Raw genomic sequence first — 18,535 nt, 5'->3', positions numbered from 1 at the left:
CTCATAACCTTTAAAAGGCTTCCCACTGTTTATAGTGTGGGTGGCAAACAGTCTTTAACTCACACCTCAGTTCTAATTGATTGGTAGTGTCTGCTTACGAGGTTGCCCCGGGCTTGGTGGGAGAGTGCTGGGTTAGATTAGCAATGTCTGCTCTGAGAGCAGAGGTAGGGAGTAGCAGGCAGCCGCGACCTACAGAATAAAGTTCTACATTACTTCATTTCCTCTACCCCTTGGAGGGTTCCCCCCTTACAGGAGTCTTTCCTCCCTCTGGACTGGTCTCCTGATCTGCCATACATAATCATAGATCCTCGGCCAATGGAAATCTCCCCCCAAGATCTTGATGCAGCTGGCTGACTTCCCATCACCTCAGATCACGTCTATTTCCCTAAAGAGGACAAGCACTCTTTATAACACTGCCATTGGTTTTCTTCCGAGCACTTCTGTGTCTGAAGCAGCTCGGTTGGTTTCTTTTCATGTTTATTGTCTGTCTCCCCAACAAGAATCTGAACATCTGAAGGCAGGAACTTTCTCTTCTTCACTGTGTGTCCCAAAAGTCTAGACCTGGCCTGGCAGCATCAGGAGCTCAGCATTGGACAAGCATGGAGCCCAGGGCTCCTTTGATGAGCAAATCCTGTCTTCCCAAGCAGACTGTGACTTGAGGCCAAGGACTGGGTCTGATTTTTCTTGGTGCCCTCCACATGTAGTCCAGCCAGGCATATTAACTTGCCCAATAAATCCTGGATTAGCTGATTGCTATGGCCTTCAGGAGGAATTTTACTAAGGCATATTTGCCCAGGAATTGCATCAGATTCTATGCTCAAAAGCTGTAGATCGCACCTGTATCCAACCTGCCTTATACAGGCCACTTTGCACATCTGCTGGTGATTTCTCTCTGGACTTTCTCCTTGGTAGTTTTCACAAAATCACTTGTTGCTGAGTTTCCTGTTTCCCAGAGACACCTGATAATGTGCGGGTTACTTGTGCCATGTACATTTTGAATATTCTGGTTTTCTTCTTTCTGTCTTAATATCATGTGTCTACAGGAATGAAATGATCTAAAGGGCTTAGAATATTAAAATCCATCCTGCAAAGAATAGCATGGCCCTTAGGGAATACTGCAGAACAGGAATGATGGGTAACATGAAATGTGCAATCTTTTTTTTTTTTTGCCAGTGTGAGCAAACTTCCAAAGAACAAATGATGAAAGATTATTAAGTCCCCTGTGTTTAAATATATTTTCATTGGTCATTTTTCTACTCCCAGACATCTTGTTTTAATTGAAGTTTTTTCTTCAGTTTATGTCTGAGATCACATAACATCAACACTGAAGAGCACATTATGAAGGAAAAATGTTTTCACATTCTACCTCTAACAATTGTTTTTGTTTCCTCCCAATCTTTCTACATATGCATATTTTTTACATAGTTATAATCAGACGAGGGCTTCCCAGGTTGCACTAGTGGTAAAGAACCCGCCTGCCAATGCAGGAGACATAAGAGACATGGGTTCAATCTCTGGGTCAGGAAGATCCCCTGGAGAAGGAAATGGCAACCCATTCCAGTATTCTTGCCTGGGAAATCCCATGGACTGAGGAGCCTGGCAGGCTACAGTCCATAGGGTTGCAAAGAATTGGACACGACTGAAGTGACCGAGCATGCACGCAATCAGACATGTTTGAGAAAGATAAATGTTTTCTGCTAAAGCCAATAATAATAAATGTAAGAAAGCACCAAATAGTTTTACTTCCTGTAATAAAATGCTCATTCTTTCCCCAAAGTCTAGGTTTTTAATTGTTGACCTTGAGCAAAGTCCAGAGGTATAAAAGATCAAGGAAGAAAACGATGGAAATGTCTAGTAAAGGATGCCCATACCTATACAGAAAGACATTTACTTGTTCCTGTCCTAGACATATTCCTACAAGTTGCAAAAGATAAAATGCTTCACTCTGCCTCAGTTACCATAGAATTGGCTTCCTTGAGTTTTAAATGCCTGGAAATGATCTAAGTCAACCCTTATTATTTGCAGATTCTGTATTTGCGAATTCATCTACTTAATGTTTATTTGTAATCCCAGGATCAATGCTGGTGGTGCTTTTGTAGACATTTTCGGACACACATGTGCAGAGCAACAAAAATTTTGAGTCACCTGATATTCGTATGTCAGCTGAAGTTGAACAAGGCAATGGTGTCCTCTCATTTTGGCTCTGAGGCTGTAAACAAGTGACTTTTTTGCAGTCTATCTCATTCCACATTATGTGCCTCTTTGTGCTTTTTGTTAGTAATTTCCCTGTTTAAAATGGCCCCATACACAGTGCTGAAGAGCTGCCTTGTGTTTCTAAGAGCAAGAGGGGTGTGATGTTCCTTACAGAGGAAATACATGTTAGAGAAGTTTCATTCAGGCGTGAGTTATAGTGCTGTTGGCCATGAGTTCAGTTTTAATGAATCAATTTCTATTAAGTTAGGTGTCTTTAAAAAGAACCACACATAACCCAAAGTTGTGTATTGATCAGTTGATGAAAATGTTGTGACCAGAGGCTAGCAGGATCCTAACAGTTGTGTCCGACACTTTGTGACCCTATGGACTGTAGTCCAGGCTCTTTTGTCCATGGGGATTCTCCAGGCAAGAATATGGGAGTGGGTTGCCATGCCCTCCTCCAGGGGATTTTCCCAACCCAGGGATTGAACCCAGGTCTCCTGCATTACAGGCAGATTCTTTACCATCTGAGGGAAGCCTAGAAGAGAACTAATGCTGATCCTCTTGAAAAATCATGGGAGTGTTTTCAAATGACTGCATGGATCAGGTCTGGACAGTCCTGGCTGTCATTTTGGTCCATGTTAGTCCCAAGGGAAAGAAAACCCAGGGTGTTCTAGGCCAGGCAAAATCGGTCATGGTTCGTAGACTTGGAATGTGGAGGCACTCCGAACCAGCTAAGAACGGTACGTTTCAGTAACCCTATAGAAACAGTGCTCTCGTTCATTCCTGTCATGTACAGGAGGTGTCCTCTTAGTAAAGAAAAACCAGTATGTATAAACTAAGAACGTAACAGCTGCTGTTCATTGAATGTGTATTAGGAACTAGTATTGTTGCAGATAACTCTTCAAACCATCCCAGGAGGGAGGGCATGACTAGTCCCAATTAACAGATGAGAAAACTGAGCTAGTTTTAAGAGATCAGACCATTTACCCAGGTGACCCAGCTCTAGCGGGAGGTGGGGATGGGACTGGAGCTCAGCTCAGCAGGACTAAAATGCCCACATTCCTAACCACTGCTCAGGAGGGTCATGACTTGCTTGCCCTGATCCTTCCCACCAAGTTCTGTAACCACGAGGAGCCCCAGTGTGCTGGAGGTGTGATCACTTTACTAACATCTGTTCTGATCACTTCTCAGAAGCCTATTAGCCACGGTGGAGAGAACTGTGACTCTGCACTCCAGAGCGATGAACTGTAACTCTGGTTCTTCTCATACTACATTGTGGTGGCAAATTCTAGGAGTTTCTAAAAATAGGTGGCAAATTCTAGGAGTTTCTAAAAATAGCATTGGGACTTCTGCTTTGCTACAGAAGGGATTATTGTGACCTTTCGCCTAACAAGGCCCACCTCCTGAGGGTGACAATTTCACTGCTTCGCATGACATTTGGTTTCCCTCACATGTGGCCTGTCGGATTATACTTACAGGAAGTCAGAGAGAACCTCTAACCTCCTGCTCTATTTTTTGCTTTTCATTCTCTTTCTCTTCTACTCCTCACCCTGCTTTTGGTTTCTTGAATCTTTGAGAATCTTCTTGAGACCCCCTCCCCCACCCCGCTCACAGCCACAGTAAGTGTGAGCTGGGGAACGTGTGTCCTGGGGAGGGAAAGGTGGCCAAGTGACAAGGGCCTGGCTTCCACTCACTCTCTCTGTCTCTCACCCACTTCAGAGGTAGGACTGCCCCCAACCCAGCCCCAGCTTCACCAGGGAGGTGCCGCCTGAAGCAAGTCCTTTAACGAACGTCACCGCGCGCCTCCTGGCCCCCAGTCTGTAAAAACCGGGTGGTCACACCCGCCTTCCCAGTGCAGGTGCTCTGGGGATTAATTACTGTCTGTTGGTGCTTTGAGATGGTCGGATGAAAGTCTTTTCTGTAGGTGAGCCTTGTGCTTCTGAGATTCCCTGCTATCCACGCTCCACCAATGTGACTCTTCAGTGGGGCAGAATCATGTTGATGAGGTACAGGTGAAATAGGACCCATGTTCAGGGCAGAGCCCCAGATTCCTAACAGAGGTTATGCAGAGATGCCTCTTCTGGTGATAGAACATGCACGTTAAATATTGCTGGGGGCGGTATGGGGGAGTCAGCCAGGTCCAGCTAAACATGACACAACAGCCTGCACATAACCTTTCAAACGTGTGGTGGCATTGCAGAAATCCCCTCTTTCTAGCATCTGTGCCTTAATGCTTGTCAAAACCACCTGATTAAAACAGAGGATTTTGATGGAAGTGGAAATGGTGTTCAAATCATGGGCAACTAACACCATTCTCCACGAGTCGTCCTCCATGCTGAGCCAGCCTGGCTCGCTGTGTCCTGGGGACAGGGGCTCCACACAGACACTCTGTTCTTCAGTAGTAAAGCTCCTCTGTGTACTTCCTCCTCTCACCAAGGGCACCATCCCTGGTAAGAAGCCCCCACCAGGCGACTCAACCAGCCCCCTGGCCTTTCTAACATCTCTTGGGCAATTCTTTTCGGCCAAGAGATCCGCAAATATTTTCTACTTCCACTGAAACTTCAGACTGAGAGGGCTGCCTTAATTACAGAGGAGTTGATGAGATTGTGGTCTGTAAACACCAAAGAGGTGAAAAGTCTGGGCTTCGGAGACAGGAGAACGCAGTTCAAATCCCGGTTCTACCACAAGCTATCTGTGCATCCTTGGGCAGGCCTCTTAACTTCTCTGTGCCTTAGCTTCCACATCTGTAAAAGTGTGCTCCTCACTCGACGTGAGGGTTAAACGGAAGACTATACATAATCGTACCCGACACACTATAAGTGTGCCAAAAAGGGAAGAGAGGGGGGTGGTGCTGGGTGATGATTCTGGTTTTCAGAAGCTCATTTTTCTTTTGTATCACTTGGCCATGTGAATTATGCTATAGCTCATTGCAGAAAACTCCAAGGGGCGGGTTGACTTTTCTGGGATGTGCTTGCCTTACTTTAACCCTCAGCAGTGGGTCTGATGCCTCTTCCTGAGACAGACTCACCTCTGGCAGTTCTTCTCTGGATGCTGCCTCTCCTCTGCTTCTTCCAGATGCTCCCGAATTCTTTGGGATAAAGCATCTGCTCAGAAGTGCAAGAGGAGAATGGTATCTGCCAGCGGTGCCCACATCACCCACCCCTGGGCCCAGGGCTGTGGCCCCACTCACGGGGCTGCTGTGAACTGAGATGGGGCAGAGAGGGTGGAACCTGAGGCTTTGCCGGCTTCTCTGCTTTCTAGCTCACTCTAGGCCAGGCCTGCATTCTTCGTGCACGTTTGACCTTCGATGTATCTTGAAGCTGCAGTTTTTAAAAACGGAGCTACGTAATAAACTTACTTAAAAAAAGAAATCCCACAGCACCTCAGGCCACAGCGCTAGGCCACAGATCTTGGTTAAAAGCATGCATAGCGTGTGGTGGTAGTTGGATCTCAGTCATCGAAGGGCCCTTCAAAAGCTTTCTGAGGCTGTCATCACAGCAGCAATGGCCCTGTCTAGAGAGGCTGTGCCCCGGCTGTAGGTTCAGATCAACTGTCCCTCCCACCCCCAGGCCACATGGCCCCACCTTTGAGGGTGTAGACCTAGAAACAAGTACTAGGTCTGCTGGGACGCCTCCTTCGGCAAACTAAGCTGGGAGAAGACAACCAATGCCATGGTTTGAAGGTGTGTGTGTCCCCAAATTTGTATGTTGAAATCCTAATGCCCAGTGTGATGTTTCAGGATTGGGAGGTGCGTAGGTTGTGAAGGTGGAGCCCTCATGAATGGGATCAGTGCTGTTTAAAAAGAGGCCTCCAAAACCAGAACTGAAAGAGACACGTGTACCCCAATGTTCATTGCAGCACTGTTTACAATAGGTAGGACATGGAAGCAACCTAGATGTCCATCAGCAGACAAATGAATAAGGAAGTAGTGGTACATATACACAATGGAATATTACTCAGCTATAAAAAAGAACACATTTGCGTCAGTTCTAATGAGGTGGATGAAACCGGAGCCTAATATCCAGAGTGAAGTAAGTCAGAAAGAGAAACACCAATACAGTATATTAATGCATATATGGAATTTAGAAAGACCGTAACGATGACACTATATGCAAGACAGCAAAAGAGACACAGATGTTAAGAACAGACTTTTGGACTCTGTGGGAGAAGGTGAGGGTGGGATGATTTGAGAGAATAGCAGTGAAACATGTATATTACCATCTGTGAAACAGATCACCAGTGCAAGTTCAATGCATGAAGTAGGGCACTCAAGTCAGTGCTCTGGGACAACCCAGAGGGATGGGTGGGGAGGGAGGTGGGAGGAGGGTTCAGGATGGGGGGGACACATGTGCACCTGTGGCTGATTGCATGTTGATGTATGGAAAAAACCACAATATTGTAAAGTAATTATCCTCCAATTAAAATAAATAAATAAAAAAAATTTTAAAGGGGGCCTCCACAGTGCCCCAGCCTCTTCTACCATGAGGCCACAAGTTTGCAGACTGGAGGACGGCCCTCATCTGACCATGGCGGCACCCTGACTGCAGACTTCCAACCTACAGAACTGGGAGCTGTACATTCCTGGTGTTTATAAGCCACCTAAGACTGTGGTGTTTTCTTATGGCAGTTCAAAGCACTAAGAAAACCAGCAATGTCTGCCCCCTCTGAGCCTCCACTGAAAGATCATCCATTCACCCAAGAAGAGTTCTGTGCTCAGGGGAGAGGAAGGCAGCGCTCCACACCCATGGTTATTCACTTAGAGCAATCATTTGCTTTCAGATTGTGTCTATTGTTTCAGAAGGAAAATATGGAAAACACAGAAAAGTACAAAGAATATGAAGCCACCTGAAGCCTCACCACTCTGAATTACAAATGACTACTGAAGAAGGGAGAAGCCTGGCCAAAGGCTGGCCTCAAGCCTCACTCCTTCACTGGCACTGTCATCTTAGACCAGTAATTTGACTTCTGGGGACCTCGGTTTTGTCATCTTTGAAGGGAAGCCATTACATGGATGAATTCTAAGGTCTTGTGTTGTGGAGGCTCTTCGCCGTCTCCTGGAACATCCTGCCAGATGTCTGGGGTCTGCTGCTGACGGAGGGCACTGCTGAGTGTGGGGTGCAAGAGAGCTGGGTGCACCTTGATCCCGTCACCAGGATCCAGAGGCCCCTGGCTCCTATGTCTATGAAATGGTGAAACCACCACCTGTCTTCTCCAGCACACAGAGCTGCTCTGTCAAATGAGCACATGTACTTAGGGGCATCTAGAGAAGAGTGCAGCCCTTAAAAATATGCAAACAAGAGAATGGTCAGGTCATGTGAACAAGTGAGTCCGGCCGCTAATGGAAAGTAGGGCTTGACTCTGGTATCCATCCTGTGTGCACAGAGATGTCCTAATCACCGTAATCAAGAACTCAAATGAACTTACCAAACAGGTGAATGGGAAACAAGAGAGGCAGTTTCAGAGCCTGGCTTTCGGTAAATGTTAGCATGACAGCCGCAAAGCAGGCAGTGCTTCGAGAGCAGGTGGGAGACGAGGAGAGGTTTCCTGGCCCCTGCCCTTCACCTTGGTCACTGACTCAGTGTGAAACAGCGCCTGCAGGGAGGAGGAGGGTTCTCATCCTAGTTCACAGATCAGCCTGCGGCCACAGTGGGGGCAGTGAGCTGAGTTCAAGGCCAAGGATGACTAAACAGCCTTCTCAGCATTAATAACAATAATACTTGGCATTTATCTGGTTCTTTATGCTTTCAAAGTGCTTTATAATCATTAATTAGTTAACTAGCACTCACCAGTACCCCTGCTGTCTGCCTGCTGTGCTGAGCAGACAAAAGAGCCGTGTGGGACCTGCTGGTTTGCAGGGGGGATTGCAGAGGCAGGGAAAGTGAGGGCTGGGGCTTGTGGGGTGAATGGGGGCTGGTGGTATCAGCATCAAGAACTAAATTTGGAAGGAGATGGTTATGAATCAGTGCAAACAGATGTGGGCACATTCCTTGACAAGGATGTCAAGCACACAGGCAGGGATGTGACCTGCATTTGGACAATGGGATTCTGTCCTCGGTAGGTTAAGCACGGTGCTTTACTGGGGACTTAGGATTTCCCTAAAATCAGACTGTTCCAGCCCCTGCTGAGAGAGATGACACCAGATATGGGATGCGTCTGTGCCCTTCTGTTCTTCTGGACATTCATGGACTGGGTCATTGCAATGCCCCAGTGGGTTCTAGGGTTCTGCACGTGGCCAAGATCCAAACCTGCTGGAACTGTTTATCCAACTTGCCCTGGATACGAGGAGATTAGCCTTCCTGCAAAGGGTTAAAAGCAGGGTGCCTCCTGGAGGCTCAACAGTGATCCTGATGCTGATCACTGTTGGCAGAAGGTGGGGTGAGGTGAGCTTTCTCTCCTTCACCCGCATCCTGAACTTTAAATAGTGGCGGGGAAAATCGCTATGAGGTGTCCAGGACTAGATAAAGCAGCAGAACCCACAGGTGTAGTCAGGGGAGCTGTATGTACCAATTGTCAGCTCCCTGCTTACATGGAAATCTGATAACTGTTGTACTTAGAGAGTAGAAACCAAAGTCATAAGCCAAATAAGTGACCAGAAGAAAGCGATTAGTCATCTTTCTTCATGAGTGATCACAATACTTCTGAAGCTTCTCCACCTGTACCTTGCAATTTAGGGCCTTGTGTAATGACAGGGTAAGCATCTCTTATTGATCTCCAGACTCCTTAGTAAATTAAACGGCAGGTACACAAAGAGGTGAGGGACAGGAGTGTGGCAGCAGCCTCACAACACCTGCCCTGTTAGAACAATGTCCTGGTAAAGCCTGTGGGTCTCTGGGCTGCCCTGGAACCCCAGAACCGAAGCCTGTGGCTGGCAGAGCCTCCTGGGGCCAGTCCCTTGTGGTGAGATATGCATAAATCTGCCGACTAGCCTTCATTTATGGTCCTCCTCACTGCCTAGGGCTGTACCTTGTCAGATCTCAGGAACTAAAAGCGAGGCAAGGGCTTGGCTTCAACTTGGCTGGAAGACCCAGAAATGATAATAATAATTAACACAGCCCAACTTCCACTTGCACAATAAACAGTAATTAATGCACACAGCATCCCAGGGAGGTATCTAGATTTGGATTATGAGCCTTAGTTTTCAGACAGGGAAACTGAGGCCACGAGGTTAAATGGCTTTTTCAAGGCCACACGAGGACTGTGAATCATACTTGAAATAAAATTTGGGCTTCCCTGTCTCCTAGTCTGAGGCCTGGATCATACCTGTCAACAAAGGCTTAAGAAAATCAAACTTACACACACACACACACACACACACTGCAAAAAAAGGCATTTTCCCAGAAGTTTAGGAAAAAATGATACGTGAAGTGTGGCACTGACAATATCTAAGCCAGATATTGTCTGGCTGGTGCTGTGTTCACTCTGTGAGGAAAGGCAATATTTCCTATATTTAACTGCATTTAAATGCATTTAACTGCATTTAATGTAAAGTACCCTGGAGGAGGCCATGGCTACCCACTCTAGTATTCTTGCCTGGAGAATCCCATGGACAGAGGAGCCTGGCGGGCTACAGTCCATAGGGATGCACAGAACCATAGACAGGACTGAAGCGACAGCACGCATGCACACACACTATTAGTCTGATATACTTCCTTTCTTTTTGGTAGTGTGAACGAAGGAGCTGATATACTCTCAGGTGATTCAAACACTCCCAGACACTGCCTCCTGAAGGCTCAAACCTCTGGATCTTCTCAACCAGTGTCTGTCCCCATTGTAGCGCCTGCACGCTCAGTCGTGTCCGGCTCTTTGAGACCCCATGGACTGTAAGCCACCAGGCTCCTCTGTCCACGGCATTTCCCAGGCAAGAATACTGGAGTGGGTTGCCATTTCCTCCTCCAGGGGTTCTGCCCCACCCCGGGGTTGAACCTGCGGCTCCTGCACTGGCAGACAGTTTCTTTATCACTCACGCTACCTGGGAGTTGACCGGGATAGTTAATATAATTGTCATAAACTAAAGAATTGAATGTTTTCCAATAATTTGGACACTGCATGGGAATCGCCTTTCCTCATGTTTACCTTGCCCTATTGTTGCCTGAGTATTATAAAATTTATATGAACTTAAAACCCCCAAACATCACTTGTATAATAATTCAAAATGGCCTCATTTGATCTCTTCTACTCATTATATCTAATAATTGATAAATTCAGCATAGAATAAACAAAATACAACTACAAAGCCAGTTATTTTCTCAAGGAAGATATTTTCTAGTGCAGTTGTCAAAAGAATATCCTTATTCTAGCATCTTAGTTGTCAGTGACAGAAACTCCATTCGAATTGGTTTGGGTGGAGAATTCCAGGGACGGCTTCAGGTACGGTGGGATTCCTATAAGCAGTGTCACTGGCACCTGAGTTTCTCCATCGCAGCTTGGCCCAGGGCTCCTCTGCAGGGGTGACGGTGGCCACTTGGATTCAGGCTGACTTCTCCCGGTGGAGCAGTCCTGCACATAAAGTCCCTTCCTTACTGATAACACAGGCAAAAACCCTGGGGCTGACCACGGCTGGCCCACTGACCCGCCTGACCCTCTCTGGGATCTCTGTGATAGGAGGGCATGTCACTCTTGTCTAGGTCTAGGTGACATGCTCACTCAAAGAGCCAGGGCATGGGGGTGGCTTAACCCCATCACATACCACTGGGGTTAAGGATGTGGGAGAAGTGGTTCCCCAAAAGAGAACTGGGGCACTGTCTGCAAAAGAGGGAAGGATGTAAGGAAGCTGAAAGCAACAGGTCTCAGGAAGTCCCTGGCAGTCCAGTGGTTAGGACTCTGCTCTCACTGCCGAGGGCCCAAGTTCAGTACCTGGTGGGAGAACTAAGACCCCACAAGCCATGCAACGCAGCACCTCCCTACCCACCCCCCCACCCCCGCCCATCTCCAAAAAAGCAACAGATCTCTACTACCTCCTGTGTAGAAATTTAAAAGTCTACACTTTCCCATTCATAGTAACAGAATATTCTTCTAGATGCTATATCCATTCCCACTCATAAAACCCTGGCTGCGACCTCCAATACTATTGCTAAGGGACACCACCTGGAGGAACTTAAAAGCAAATGGGATTCGCCTACTAGTTCAAGTGTCTGCTTACATCCTGTTTATTTAGGATGCTTAAGGTCATGGACTTCAGGACCACACTCTAGAATTGGGACAGGGAGCCAGTGCTGACAACAAGGCAGATACCCTGCCAAGCCAACAAGCGCCTCCTTGCCAAAGAGAGCTGGCAAATAACATAGGCCTGATGCGTCTTGATTTTAATATAACATTGGATAAAATGTTTTCCAGTTGGCTTCTGGATCATTTGGATTTTCATGAGGAATACAGATAACTTTTGTGATCAAAAAGAAACCCCGAAAATCTACAGAACATAAAGATGAAGGCAAGTGGGTAGGATGAGAAGAAGACAGCTAGAGTGGTGTGGGGCCAGCTGAATCCCCCAGGTATGAGTCTGCACCCAGAGCATGTTCCTTACGTGCTAATACTGAACGTTAAATTGGCAGTGTCTAAAAGATATCCTCCTGTGGCTGAGCTCACGTAACCTGGACATCCCACATTCTCTGGCCCTTGCAGGCCACCCTCCCCGGAATAATCCATGTCAGAAAACCCAGCTGTGTCCCCAGTCCACCTCTTGTGTTCTGAGGACTCCCGAGGAGTATGTCCTGGTCCCCACATTCGTCCGGTCATTTCTTATGGTCTCTCACTCTCGGTCAGCACCAGCTGCCTCTGTTCCCTCCAAGGACCCTCAAGGTTCTCCAAAACACAGTGAAGACAACAACAGCTTAACAGCATCGACTGAGAACTCTGGGCTAACACGAAGGAATTACAGAGCAGAAGAAGAAACTTCAAGTGGATATCAGCTGCCCCACACGTCACTGGCCTTCCTCATCATCACTACCTTTCCCAGCCTCCTCTCACTAAAGCACTGCCCCACCGCATGTGACCAGGACAGACCATCTCTCCTGGAAGGTTGTCCCATAACATCTAGCCCTATACCTGATACCTTTTTTTAAAAAAGAAAATCATCATCAAAGTGTTCCTTCCGGAACAAAGGACAAATTGACTCCAAGAGCTACTTTCCTTCTTTCCTAGAATGCAAAAGTCACCCACAAAATCAAAATGAAAATGTCTTTGTTTCAGCCATTTCAGGGTCCAGACTCAACCTTCAATAACAGGAAAACAATGGCAAATTTGAAAATAGAAGTTTTGGTCCCTGCCATGTTGGGTTTAAGACCAAGAAAGCACACTTGTCAAATCTGTGAAGAGCCAAACATGGAAAGGACTGCCTCTGTTCCAGAGGACAGAATAAAGATCTTGACAGATCATAATGAACCAAGTCAAAGACAACACACCATGTCTCCAAGCTGAAGAGATGAATGGCTTGAGTACAGACTGGGATAGACTGGGTTAATTTCAGCTTGAGTCGCTAAGTTGTGTCTGACTCTTAGCCATCCCATGGACTGTAGCCCTCCAGGCTCATCTGTCCATGGGGTTTCCTGGGCAAGAATACTGGATTGGGTTGCCATTTCCTTCTCCAGGGGATCTTCCTGACCCAGGGATCAAACCTGCGTCTCCTGCATTGGTAGGCAAATTCTTTACCACTGAGTCACTGGTGAAGCCTGCCAGTGAAGCCCAACTTCAGTTTGGGATGGAACAAAGAACCATGGGGTGTAAGTGATCACAGGTTAGCATACGCCAACCATGTGGTCTATTACTAATAAATGACACTAGCAAAAGACTGCTGTTGTGGCAGAGGGAACAGGTGTGATCAGATCAGACCACATCTGAGGTGCTTCAGTATTTGTCCAAAGGAGGGTGCTCAGCAGATGAAGGTTTATAGATCCTGTCACGCAAAGTCTCAGGGTGCTTAACCTGGAGCAGAGAACTTGGGTTGAGGGGTAGGGGTGACACATGGGAGTCGTGTCAGATCTTTAAAGGACGTAAAACTTGCTCTGTGTTGACCCAGTTGAGTGCAGTTAGAAGCAGCTGCTGAAAGTTACAGGGATGAAGGCTTTCGCTCAAGGGCTCAATATTAAGAACTTGCTTATACTTAGAGGGGCTGCTTGGATCCCATGGCTGGAGGCAGAGACTGCATGATCCCCCTGGAGGTTGCCTTAGTGGGACTTCTGCCTGCACGGGAGGTGGCACAGATGACCTCAAAGTCTCTTCCGATGCCAGAAGAGTAACCCCCGAGGAAGAAAGGCAAGGCGGCGTGCTCCAGGCCCTCTCAGGTCACGCACAGGAAGCACAGTGCTAAGGCAGAGATGCTTCTGGGGAACTATGAAACTTTAACTATTTTTCTCACATTAAAAAAAAAAGAAATTTTTAGGGCCCACAGAAATCAATTAAATTTGGTCTAAAAGAGGAAAAAATGTTGAAAATTTTAGTTACATTTTAAATATTTTAATATTATTATGATGGGAGGGGCTGACAAAGGCCCCAGTGCCCAGGGCCCTCGGAGGTCACAATGTGGCCTGGGCCCCTGGTATAAGGCCCCAGCTCCCTCCAGGGGTCCCCTTTTGGCACAGGCCTCTCCAGCTGTATGTTGTTACTTACAGCCCAACTCCTGACCTACCTACCATTCTGTGGATCTGGGGATGATCTCTGCTGTTTAAACAAAGGACATTCTCCGTGTCAGAGGCAACCACTTGGTCCCAGAAAACTAAAAGAAAACAGAAGATGGGTCTTAACCACACACATCTTTCCTTCTCTTCCTCCAAAACACTGAACAACAACCAGCTGCCAAATGTAGTGTTGACAAATTGGGAACACAGAGCTGTGTTAAGGCCTCTCCCTGGCCCACCTCTACTGTCCAGGCAGCAGGAAGTTGGGGGCTTAGCACTGGTCCTATGGACTTGCTTCCCCACCAGAGGGGACTCCATGATATCACATGCCCTGAGGCACACATATGTTCTCATTTTGCTGCACTGAGAATATTGGAAATGATGGTCCCAGGCTGCAGGACTGGACTGGAGTAAAGTGATGTCTCAATACTCTGTGTGGAACTAGCACAGAAAAAAAATGCTGTGCACTTATCTACCTTCCCCTGCCCTGTAGCATTTTCCTCTATCCAAATGTATGTCTTTCCCAGTGCTCTATAATTGTCGTTTTTTAAAACTGTGGTAAAATACACATAATATTTAACAACAAAAGTCCATATGGTCAAAGCTAGGGTTTTTCCAGTAGTCATGTATAGATATGAGAGTTGGACCATAAAGAAGGCTGAGTGCCAAAGAATGGATGCTTTGCAACTGTGGTGTTGGAGAAGACTCTTGAGAGTCCCATGGACTGCAAGGTGATCAAACCAGTCAATCCTAAAGGAAATCAACTCTGAATATTCATTGGAAGGACTGATGCCGAAGCTGAAGCTCCAATACTTGGGCCACCTGATGTGAAGAGCTGACTCACTGGAAAATACCCTGATGCTGGGAAAGACGGAGGGCAGGAGGAGAAGGTGTGACAGAGGATGAGATGGTTGGATGGCATCACCGATTCAACAGACATGAGTGAGCAAACTCCGGCAGACGGTGAAGGACAGGGAAGCCTGGCATGCTGCAGTCCACGGGGTGATGAAGAGTTGGACATGACTGAGCCACTGAACAACAACAATTTATCATCTGAACATTTGTTAAGTGTACAATTCAGTGGTACTAAAAGTATTTATAATGTGGTGTAACCACCATGCTATCTACACCCAAACCTTTTCATCATCCCCAACAAACATTCTGGATATTATTCTGTTTCCATCAAATAATAACTTCCTCTTCCCCATTTTCCCAGCCCTTGGTAACCACCATTCTATTTTCTGTCTATGAATTTGCCCATGCCAGTTATCTTGTATAAATGGCATCATACAATATTTATCCTTCTGTGTCTGACTCACTTCACTAAGCATAATGTTTTCAGGGTTCATCCACATGCAGCATGTGTCAGAATGTCATTCCTTTTCATGGCTGAATAATATTCCATTCTCCGGATGTACCATATCTCTTTATCCATTCATCTGTTCACAGACACTGGGGTTGTTTGCACTTTTTGGCTATTGTGGGTAATGATGCTGTGTGTACGGGTGTGCAAGTATCTGTTCCAGTCCCTGCTCTCAATTCTGTGGGAAATATGCCAGGAATAGAATTGCTGGGCCATATGGTAGTTCCATGTCTAAACTTGTAAGAAACTGTCAGTTTGTCATCGTGGTTTTGTTTTTCACAAGATCTTTTATCTGTCATCATTAAAGGACTGCATTTTAAACCTTCTTGGACTTGTTCAACTTTGGCACCGGTCTCATGCCCAGTCACTTTTCCAGAGCTACTACCTTCCCCATGTAACTCCATGAGTTTTCCCCAAGTCACACTTGGGATTCTTCAGCATTTTTACTTTTCTAAAGAAGACATCATGGAGTAAATAGACTGGCAAGTCTTTTCTATGTCTTTTCCAATGCTGTTTGGAATCAATTTACTGACCACCTCTTTGAAGTCATTTGCGCCTCTCAGGTCGTGACTTCCATCACCTTTGTGTGCATCTGACGCACCTACTGGTGCTGGGCATAAGTGGTCTTCCAAATCTGACTGTTGCACTTTTTAGGAAAACCTACACAGAACAGATGAAGCAAGTAACCGTCGGTAGGTAGCCTTGACATCAGTGTGAGCTTCAGTCATGGTCTGACATTTTTTGACCACGGAGCACATTTTGTCATGGGTAAGATCCATGTCATGGAAATTAATCAGGCAGTTTTTTTTTTCCCTGAACCTCCTCAGTAATTGGCTTGAATTTCCTAATGCAACTTCATCATTCTGCAGATCAGCAAGACTCACTTCAAAAATATAACTCTTGAGGCCATCAGATGTGATTTTAATTGAGTTCCAGTGGCCAGTGTTTTCCCAGTATTTCTTATATTGAACATAGCTGGTGCTTTCACATCATACCAATCTTTCTTAGAAAATGGGTCAACCATTTTCTTCTTGGCTCCCTTTTTGCCTCCTTTAGTATGGTGCTTGTTCTTGACAGCTGCCATGGTACCCCGAAGAGAGCCAAAAGGGTGGAAGTACAACTCAAGTGGGAAGTTAGGCCCTGTAATCATGTTTTGACGGGAATGCTCACAGGTAGGTAGCTTTCTTGGGTAGAGATGATTGGGACATTTGACCTGGGAATAGAGGTGAATAATTGCTTTGGCATCCAGGACAAAGGACGCAAGAAAAGCCTGGCTATTCCTTAGGCACTCACTGGGCCACAGTGCTGACAGGCCACCCCAGATACTTTCCTTGTCAGGGTGGTTGTCACATGGATAGAAACTGGTAAACCATTTGACAAATGGAATTACTCACCATTGTCCCACAATCAGGCAAGCACAATACCACTGGCCATTACCCAGAACAGAGAAATGGCCTCCTTAGAATTCGGCATAAGGACATTCATTTATATTCATTTAATTATAAAATATATGAACATAAAAAAGATAAGCACATATTAAATCATAACAAAATTATTGCCATCACATCTACCACTCAGCTTAACAAATAACATTACTGACACGTTTGAAGTTCAGCGTTTACCTGTTCCCAAGCACATTTTCCTTCTCCACCTCACAGGTGACCTGAATTTAGTCTATAGCTTTCTTTTCTTTCTTTCTTTATAGTTTACCATACACACATAGAAGACTACATTATAATACATTGTCCAATTCTGCATGTTTCTGAACCTCACATAAGTAAAAACATCTGGATTTATTTTTCTGTGACTTGCTTTTTTCATGCATCATTATACTTTCAAGACTCTTCCATATTGAAATGTGTAGCTGTAGCTCATTAATTTTCACCGCTGTGTTGTGGGCTCCATTTTATGCCCATCCTTAATGTATTTATCTATTCAACTGGAGAGGGGCTGTTTTGGTTATTTCCTAAGAGCTCATTCTAATCAGGGTTTTTATGCTCACAGTAATTAGCACTAAAAGATTTTAATTGTCTTCCTACATGTGTAGGTTTTCCTCTAGATTGTTTAAGTATGAGGGAAACAGGTACAATGGCCCTTTTTTATTGTTGCTGGATTAATAAATGTTGAGTGGTCCTACCCCGTCACCCCACACTTTTTCTGAGCACTGGCTCTCTCTGAACCAGCAGCCATGTTTATAACCACGACCCCATCTTCCCATCAGAGCTGATTGGACCAAAGTAGATACTTCTCTCAAGCTGGGCCAATCAGATGCTCTTTCTTCTGTTACCAGAAGAGAGTGCTCTTTGTTTCTTTGCTGGTTAGCCCTGTGAAAGTGGAAATCTGGGAGCCTGGATCAGCTCTGCTTTCCCCTGCATATGGAGGGGAAGGGGTAGGACAAGGGGAAAGGTTAAGGTATGGATGAGAGGACTGAAGAGGATGGACAGTTTTTTTAAGGAGAGACTATGAGGTGAATGGAGAGACCTAAAGCCTCCCAGGCCTCAGCCTCAGCACTTTGCAGAGACGTGGCCCTTGGGTCCCTTGAGGTCCCCTGCTGCATCTTTACAATAAGTTGATCTTTTTGACTTAAATTAGTTTCAGTTGTTTTCTATTACTTGTAATCAAAGACCTCTACTTTTCTATTCAATTTGCTTCTTCCTAGCCATTCAAAGGAACGGCAGGGCTGTCACAGACCTCTATTAACCTGAGTGAGTTAAATTCTTTCCCCGCCTAACAAGAGATAGGAAATTCTCCACTTTCAGAGTCAGTCAGCTTCAGGGAGCTAAACAATGAAGTGGACAGTTAGCTGCTTGCTAGTTTTATGTCAACAAGGTATAAAGTAGCTATGATAGTTTTATCTCGAGTTATTTTGACCAGCTCTTAGAAATGACTGAAGAATCTTGCTCTTAACTTCCTAAAAACAGGTGCTTGATAAACATACCCCACCCTTCCCCCATTATCCTCAGGTGCTCAAGAGGGTAACCTCGAATAAATGAAATTCTACAGATAATCCCCAAACCTTATCTAAACTCTTATCTTGGCCAAAAGCTTCCTCTTCTGCCTTTTAGCAGAGCTGTTGACAAGAAGCAAATGGACTGTGACAAGCTGGGTTTTTTATCTTTTTATTTGCCTCGAACGCCTCCAGTGGAGCTGTTGAAGAACAATGACAAGGACGAAGAGACTGGTGGCAGGTGGGCAAAGAGAAGAAACAAAGCCTGGATGGTTTGAGCACTGGCAAGCCCAGGAGTTGTCTTAAATGGGCTGGGGGGAACACAGATCACTGAGGGGGAGGAAGAGAAGTGGCGGGAAGGGGAGCAGGCTCATGTGGAGGGGAGGGGGACTCCACTCTATGTTTCACAAAACACCCTTC

At 45.9% G+C, this 18,535-nt stretch overlaps 1 pseudogene; it reads right to left on the bottom strand.

Moving 5' to 3' along the window:
* Positions 1-15,244: 15,244 nt before the first annotated feature.
* Positions 15,245-18,487, bottom strand: LOC105000687 (annotated as a pseudogene).
* Between the last annotated feature and the right edge of the window lie 48 nt (positions 18,488-18,535).

The sequence above is a fragment of the Bison bison genome, unplaced genomic scaffold (assembly GCF_000754665.1).
Source record: "Bison bison bison isolate TAMUID 2011002044 unplaced genomic scaffold, Bison_UMD1.0 scf7180017864373, whole genome shotgun sequence".
Classification (NCBI taxonomy): domain Eukaryota; kingdom Metazoa; phylum Chordata; class Mammalia; order Artiodactyla; family Bovidae; genus Bison; species Bison bison.
Note: the sequence above shows the minus strand (reverse complement) of the source record. Positions and strands in the feature narration are given on the sequence as shown.